This window comes from Acyrthosiphon pisum, chromosome A1 (genome assembly GCF_005508785.2).
Source record: "Acyrthosiphon pisum isolate AL4f chromosome A1, pea_aphid_22Mar2018_4r6ur, whole genome shotgun sequence".
Lineage (NCBI taxonomy): Eukaryota > Metazoa > Arthropoda > Insecta > Hemiptera > Aphididae > Acyrthosiphon > Acyrthosiphon pisum.
Genome location: NC_042494.1, coordinates 16,982,942 through 16,992,373, shown reverse-complemented (window position 1 = coordinate 16,992,373; position 9,432 = coordinate 16,982,942). Strand labels below are relative to the sequence as shown.

At 29.8% G+C, this 9,432-nt stretch overlaps 1 protein-coding gene across 1 annotated transcript in view; it reads right to left on the bottom strand.

Annotated features, from left to right (window-relative positions):
• The window catches only part of LOC100163858 (guanylate cyclase 32E), a 116,871-nt gene extending 109,590 nt beyond the window's left edge, over positions 1 to 7,281 (bottom strand). Inside the window, exon 1 of the mRNA XM_029486742.1 lies at positions 6,348 to 7,281. The gene's annotated coding sequence lies outside the window, so the exon portion shown is untranslated. The remainder of the gene's footprint in view (positions 1 to 6,347) is intronic.
• Positions 7,282 to 9,432: the final 2,151 nt, after the last annotated feature.

Below are 9,432 nucleotides of genomic sequence, written 5' to 3'. Positions count from 1 at the left end.
ATGGCTGATATTATACCGAGTGCCAAAAGTCCGCTGGTTATGAATATGTTTACGATGACGGCAATAACCGCGCACGCTTCGGTTCTCGCGTCTTATTCGTCGAACGAATGATTCGAAAAAAATTTTAGGCCGATTTATTGTTATTTTTATTTTCTTCAACCGTTTCGAAATCGAATATAATACGATACACAATATTATACGTGTGACCCGGACGAAAGCTATAATATACCTAACTACCTGCGTATAGAAAGCCTCCGAAACAATGAAGAAAATGCGCGTAACAATCGTAAAAGAAGTTTTTTCTTACACCAACACAATATTTACCTGTTTATGTTTAAGCGCGCGCACGATAGTGGTTGGAGATACGCACTTCTGTTCGGTAAAAAATCTCGTGCAAAGATATCGGGATGATAAATGTATTTGTTTTATAGAATTTAATAGTTTTTTTTTTATGTCGCGCGAAATAAATATAAAATATTTTTACAATATAAATTGTTGATATTTTTTTTTTTTTATACATTTAAAACTATTGCTTGTCACCAGACTTTTGGGTAGTATACGATACACTTATTTTGATTATATACAATAAAACTGATGAAAAACTATAAAATGTATTTTTCCATTTATTATATTTTGAAATTTTCTATTTTGTTTTATTAAATTTTCAATGGAATTATACTTCAGTTATAAAAACTAGAAACGTATGAGACATCATAACATTGATCCAATAAAACTAAACTATACGAAATAAATGCTTAAACTAGACTAAGATAATAATATAATATTGTGATACTAATATTTACAAAGATGCCTAACAGGCACACTTTTATATAACTACCTACTAGCTAATGATTCTTTTATAAATTATAAGTGGTAATAATAATTTTTTAAGTAGGTAAGTAGAGATTGGAAACAGAAAAAGATTAAAATGGCAAAGATGGAGTTGCTATTTCAAGCGAATTTTCGTCACACAGATTGGTGTTTCAGTAGACTTGCATTGAGTTAGTGACAGATGAAATTATAAAAGATAATATATATATATAAAGGTTACTTGAACAAAAATGTGAGTTGTACAAATTATTAGTACCTACGAGTTCTGTCGCTGCCTGAAAACAAAACTGTGGTTGGAACAAATGAAAATGATATTAAAACGTGTACCTAAACATTTATTTGGTGTATGTGTAAGTATTCGGTAGAACAGCCAGTTTGCACAGATAAAACTGAACGTGTAAACCCGCAATATTAATATATTTAATATCAATATTTCATACAGACTACAATATAATATAAAAAAGCTTTGTTTATGTGATCAAATGGGATTCTATTTTATTTTATAACAAAGGTTGATGATATCATAAATAGGTAATTTGTGAAAATTATGGATTATTCTAGTGTCAGTGCCCAAAAATTGATAGTTACCAAAATGAACTTATATACGTTTTGGTTATTTAATACATTCCATAATTATTAATGGGTATTTGGCCTTTATATTTTTATAAATTATGTAAATATTTTATTAATCGCAGTGTGGAATAGGTATAGCCGTATAGGTACACGATATCAAATTAGATGGTGTTAAACCAGCTAATGTTGTGCTACAGAATACAGATATGGTATACCCATACAATATACATCATCACTACCTATAGGCTACAAGCAGCGGGATGTGACTATAAAAAACTCTATTTTAATTTACATTTTAGATACTTAAATACTTAATACAAACTCAATGAGATCTAATCGGGTAATTGAACTAGTTTTGTCGTATTTTAGTAAGGAATCAATTGCAAAATTGAAAATTGTACTAATATTCGAATATATTTACAAATATTTGCAATTCACCCAAAAAAATAATATTGATCGTAATATTTATACGTTTTATTGAATTTTTAATTTTATAAAGCTAAACTGATATATCTATACATATTATATATTTTTGAATAAGTATAAATATATATTATATTTTAATCATTATGTATAATTTAAATAACTTACACACCTTTATAGACTTAAACTTTTTGAGAGAGTCAAAACTCTAACTTCAATCAAATAAAAAAAAATATTGTAATATATCGTTAAGTTTTAGAAACCAAGCTTCCTTGAGTTAAAGGTGATCAAAAATATTTAATAATTGCCTACTACCGCCTCAACACGTTATTTTAAATAGGTACATAAAACGCAAGAAGTACCTGCAGTATTCAAATGTCTAAGATCATTATCTGTTTTATTATAGCTAAATAACATTATTTAAAATAATGAATATTCAAAATTAATATATCAAGCATTTAATAGCGTTTTATTTTTAGTTTTTTTTTTACTTTTATGATTTTCTTAAAAAGTATTTTTGTTCCGTCCAAAGTCATAAATAAACGGCAGGCCATGTTTTTTTTTTTAATTTTGATCAGACAAGCCACTAATTTTAGTAAACTGCATGCCAGTACGAGCAATGGAATAAATAACAGCCAACATTAGTGTGATTCAGTATAATTTGCAAGTGACAAATCATTATTAAAATTATTTAGAAATTTAGAATAAAGACTTTCATAAAACGATGAAAAACAAAATCAAAATTTGCATACTAATGATATAATATCATCAAATCTATCACATTGTTCATAATTTAATAAAATATTTATTTTTATTTCTACAAGGTCCAAACCAAATTGATGTTCCATATGTAATGTATCCAATTATCTCAATCTACCAAAAAAAATAAACCTTTATAACCGACACCTTTCGGCTTTAATTGAAATGTTTAAGTGAGTGAAATTCCATTATTCACAGATTACAGAACTCACAATAATACCTAACAAATTTAAACATTGATTTCATTAGTTTGGTTTTTCTAATATATTATATAATTGTATAAATTCTGTTGATCAAGTACACGCAGCAGCTTACATTGTAGATTGGAATGCAGGTACTAAAAATACTAAAAATACAATGATATTAATTCAAGATTTCAGATTTGTTTACATTTTTTAACGGATTTTTATTTAAAGAAGAAACTAAACTTATAAACATGAGAACATTTGTTAGTTCTTTATTTAAATAAATGTAAAAGTAATTTTTATTGAATTTTTACATTTTTACCTTTCTGTGTAAACATATTATTATATATATATATAATATTCTAATAAAAATCATTTGAAATTAACATAAATAAATCTGCTCTTGTAAGAGCATATTTTTATTAAAATTTATTTTATTTATTTTATGCGTATACTTACTGAAATAGTTAATCAGTGCTGTTATACGACTGATATTAATATGTATGCAATTAGGTTATAGGTATGTAGTAACGAAGTCATTATTATATTATTATCTAGTTATGTTCACTTAACTATTTTCTCTCTAAAAAGAAATAATATTAATAACGATTATTGTATAATTATATAATTATTTCAGAATATAAATTATCAACTACTGTATAATAAAAATCCATAGATACCTATAATGTACCTTTAATGTAGTTTAAAGTTCGCAAATTTTTTAAATACGTCTACGTTTTGTAATAATTATTATTTATTGGAGTGACATATAATATAACTAAACCTAATGTATTTAGTAATATGATTCACCTTATTTCCATTTTTAACACCTATTTATACTAAGTTGACAGTTGTATTTAGTCAGAGTTTTGTCACATTAAGAAAACAAACGTTATAAAATGTTTAAATTTTGAATAACAGTAAAATATATTTGGCACTGATATCTATTTATATTAGGTCAAGGCAACGCGGTCTGGAGTAGGGACTCCGGACTTATGAATAATAATTATTATTGTATATTATATTACATTTTGAAACTACAAATGCCATAGACATTTCAACTATTCAGAATTATACTGCAGAACTTGTCAAAATGTAATTTTAAAACCATATAGTCTATCATATAGTTATAGTTGCAACGAATTTCAGAATACACAATTTCAAATGCATTAATTAAATATAAGTTGGCTAAAACTCAGTAACTGTGTCGTAAGCGATCTACATAATTTTCATTTTTAATAATAATATTTTATGTAACATTCTTTTTCATAAATTAATATTTAATAAAGTTTACATTAATAATGTATACGTATTTTTTTGGAAGATCGCTTACAACACTACACCTATGTAGATCACAAAAATTATTGTAGATCGCTTACGACTCCGTTACCTAAAACTCTGCATTCATTAAACGGCCAAAAATAACGACTTTAGAAATAAAATTTCGTTAGTATACGCGTAATATTAGTGTCATTTCTTAAACGTATTAAATGTATGGAGAATTTCTCAAAGAACCCCATTTTTTACTACCTATAATAAGTCATCTCAATGTAATATTGTTGTATAATTATTATCAATCAGGGTCATTCAATAATTTGTAACTATAAATGGAATGTATTTTGAGTTTATTATATACTTGACGATTCTGCATATTATATAGTAACTATAGGTACTATCTTATTGTGTTTTCGATTATATAAGTTTATAATAAGACACGCCCACATGACTTTGGTTTTAAGCTCTTGTAAATGTTAACTATTTATAGACTACATAGTGTACAACTTATCCCCCTAAGATAATTACAATTTAACTCGTTTACGCACCTACACACGTGTCGAATATAATAATATGTAAATACTATAGATTTGATAAAATTATTTTTTTTATTGAAATAGTTTACACGATCATTTTTCCCGAAAGATATGAATGGATAAAAAATAAAAAAAATTAACGGTTAAACGACAGTAAGAGTTTTTTTTTAAAAATTATAGGTATAACATCTAACAAAAAATTCCACTAATTATATAGTTTTAGACAAAAACTCAAAATTGTTAGAATACAAGAGAAACATCCACAAGGATGAAAAATATTAACGCGTATTACCTATTATACACTGCAGCAGTATTATACATAATATAATATCGTATTATCTATACGCATTATCTTTCATCAAAGCGGTTTGGGACAATTTTTTTTTTTTTATCGGCATTTATAACGACTCGGTTGGCTATCATCGGGATTTTTTCGTACCATAAAATTTTATATCCCGTCACATTTTCTCGATACTCCGCCAGTATAATATATACGCATATAAAAATAATAACACGGCGTGATGTCGATTTTACGTTTTCGTCCGTGTTGGTCGCCTGTTAATAGCGTTGACACGCGTTGTTTCACTTATACGTAATCGTAAAACACATATAACAATGAAAACCGGAGAAGACATTCTGCTGTTTAGTAGACATTATTATGTCGTGTGTGCCTCGTCATTGAGTAAGTCGCTATTTATGTTGTGTTAAATTTCGAATTCGGTGGTAAATCGCTGTGTATACGAACAAATCGATTCTGAGCGGTGACAGACCGTTTTAGAGGAGGCGTTAGAAGCGTTATTTCTAATGATTTTTAATAATTTATTAATTATATTATGCTAGATGAGTAATTTATACTTAAACCATAGTAGTACGCGGTATGTTGAACTTATTTTTGCCCACATCCCGAGCCTTATATATTACCAATATTATCATCAACTTATAAGTCAATAGTCAATACTGATTCTATCATGTCTGACAAGATATGGTAGAACGGGGTGAATAGGTTCGTAGTAGATATGTAAAAATACATTGTAAAATCAGTCTAAATGTTTTGAAAATTGTATTATGTAAAGAAAATAATAATTAATAATATGGTGAAAAGTGTATCTGGTGCCCACAATTAATATTTTATAAAATCGTCGTTTTTGGTTTACAATATATTCCAATTTCGTCAAAATTAAATAGAACCTACTTATTTGGTATTCAATTTTCCATCAGAAACCACTCTCAAAGTTTAAAATTGAAGCATTTTTACTTCTCTCAGTGACGTGACAGTAAAAATATAAATTTAACACAAATCATAATTATTATATAAACACTATATGCACATTCGTCATCATTGTATAAGTCAATATATTATGTTCACAGCTTAACTCGGAATCTAAAATAAAATATATTTTCTCCTTGCGCACGGGGGACAAAATTGTATATTATATTATATAGGTATGGACTTATATACGTAGTTTATACATTTTTTTTTTCATCCACAGAATACAATTTAAGCGACTTAGGTTTATTATTGGGTTTAACTACGTCATATAATTGTACAGATGTGGATTACGATAATATCACGAAATCGGTGAGGTGTATACAAACGAATATTGTATGTACCTATAGTGTATATAGTCTATATTATTATATCATATACTTTGGGATATCGTGTACAATAATATCGGTAGTGTTGGTTGTGGTTAATACCTGTATATCATCATGTAATAACTATTGAGTACCTATATAATGCATAAATATTTTTTTTTTTTTTTACCTGCTCCGTACAAACGTAGACCTCTGCCGGTATGTTCCGGTGGTTGCGTTGCAGGTGGCGGCCGTTGTCATTTCGTTCGGATATTATACATCCGACGAGGTAATTTTTTTAATTTTTTTTATCGTTCGTTAAAAATGTACACTCGGTTGTGTATTGTGATCGTCGTCGGTAATGAAACGGAAAACGGTGAAATCAAAACAAAACCCAATGACAATATTATATTATTACGCCTAATACGATCGGACCCTTTCGCGCGCGCGGACCCCCCTCCCGCACGAGACCGAACGGATCGCGAACGGGACGCCGCGAAATCGAAAACCGCGACGAAACGCAAAATAAAACCTACAGGTGCAACATCGCGAACGATGAAAATATATGAAAACGGTGCGGAGTACGATTCGACGATTTACGACGTGCGACGGACACGTGTCCGGAAATAATATAATAATAATTATTATATTTTATTACGAGCGCGCACAACCGGCGGCCAGTCGCGTGCAACTGTGCGGCTGCCGACTATACGGAGTGGACCGCGAGTGACATGCGAGTGAGCTGCCGCCGCCGACGACGACGACGACGACGACGGTAGACAACTCGGTCGGCGAATTCAAGCGCGGTGAAAGTGCGTCGCGAAAGAGAAAAAAAAAGATACGATCCGTCCGTCCGTCACCGCTTATTAAAATATATTAATATTATTGTGCCGTTGGCACGCGCGACCGGACCGAGATTTGTTATTATTGTTTCGTTGCACGTATTTATATAGGTATACCTACCCCGATGATGCGACGCGGTATATACCTGATATTATATAACAGCGTACTTATGGTCCGAGTGAATCGTGCGTACGCGATACGGTCGTCTGGGCGGGAGTGCAGCGGCCGCAGCAGGTGATGTTGTGGAGTTGCACCGACGACCGCGACGAACTGCAGACTCGCCGCGCCGAGCGAATACGAAAACCGCGGGAAACGCTACACGCGGGGAGGAGCTTTCGGCGGCCGCTCCGATCCGCCCCGCCCGCCAGAGTTTAAGTCCATTCGGCGTTTTTGTCGGCGCTAAATAGCCCCGCGGGGGGTCCGCATTATACGCGATGTCCTTTATTCAGATATATATATATGTATAACACATACCATACTACTGTACTACTACCGTCTACCAGAGATTGCACTTAAACCGTTTCTCGGTCACTCTCGATTAGATAAACGCGGCGGCCACCGAGTACCGCGTGCGCCGTATCTTCGATCGGTTCAATCGGTTGCATAAAATCCGAGGTATTACACACGACTCGTATTATACGACTTTTGGAGTCGTATAGATTCAGATTAAATTTCGTACGCACATTATTGGTATATACCTATCGGCTATTGTGTTATATAGATTTGCTAGGAATTTTTGATTTCGCAGCAGATACAAATTTATCATCTATATTTGATAGCTTTATTTGTTTACCACTAAAGCTTCGTGCGATTCATGTAATTAGATCAAGATTTAGAAATAACGAGATCGATAAAATAGTTGACTGTATACATAACAAAATATTATTTTCAATCAAATAATATATACCTATATGTAGATTCTGATCGAAGCAATAAATTTAATGATTTTACAATGATGTTAGTTTTATTTTTTTGTGTATGTGTACAAGATTTATAATAGAAAAAAGGTGGGTAAGTGGATGTCGCTCTGCTGTACAGTAGGTTACAAGTACGTCACTGTAATGGATGGTGTTAAATTTGAATTCAATGATATAATATCATTGTATAAGATAATCGATTCTGAAAGAAAACGGTCAGTCAGCCTATGATATTACTAAGTATATTTGATGATATTAAGGTGAATAAAGTAATTTATACATATTATATAACCTATTTAAACCTCGTTTTAAATTTTCAATCCTTAGCTTTAAAAGTTCAACATTTTATAAATTTCTAACTACAAAATAATTATTACATTTTAAAATTTCATAAATTTTGTCAAAATTCGAACTTTAAATGCTTATAAAAAAAATTGTGTCTATGTATTTTTAATGTTTTCAACTCCTATTATAACAATAGATCAGGAGCTTTTCATTAAATTTTCACGCTTTTTTACGCAACAAATAAGATTTTATTGATATTTATAGAAAAAAATAATAAAAATTTTAATTTTAAATGGTCCGTAAAAAGCTTAAGAAAGTCAAATTTTTTTAAAAATTGTATTGTGTATAGAAAATGCTAATATAAACATTCAGTGAAATTTTCAAGTACCTACAGTCATTCGTTTATTAATTACAATAAAATAAGAAAATCGTCACATGAGAAATCGAGTGAATATCAAATGTCGTAAAAATATGAATTTCAAATGCTCATAAACATTTAATTTGACTTTCTTGTAGATATTTTTTTTTTTTGAAAAGGGTAGACAAACTTATGAGGAATCTTGTATTACATTTTCAAATCTTAGATTTAAAATGAAAATTTTTCATGAATTTCTAACTCAAAATAATTTGAAAATTTTCATCTGCCTTTGAAACAATATACTAAGAGCCTTATATTATTATTATATTAAAATGTAAAGTTTTTAAACCAACAAATAATATTTTATTGATATTTATAGAAAAAAAACTAAAAAAAATAGAAACTGAAAATGTCCGTAAACAGCTCAAAATAAGTCATAATATTTGGAAAATGTTACGGTGTACAGAAATTAGAAAATGCTAATATAAACATTCAGTCAAATTTTCATGTATCTACGGTCATTTGTTTTAGAGACGCACCAAAAACCAAAATCGATTTTCTCGAAAACAGATTTTGCGTAAAAATTCCCGTTTTTCCTTAATTTTTCTTTTGTGTTTCGCGTTGCTTTTGAAAACTACTGGGAAATTTTTACTTTTGACCCTCCAAAGTACCAACTAGATTCACTTTCCTGTCAGAAAAGATACTGTTGAAGAAAATCCAAGAATTTTTACTGTCCTAAAAGGTGTTGACAGACACAAAAATAAAAAACAAAAAAATAAATAAAAAAAACACACATCATTGTAAAATCAATACATCCATCGCTCCGCTCAGAATCTAAAATGAAGGAAAAATGAGAGTTTTACGCAAAATCA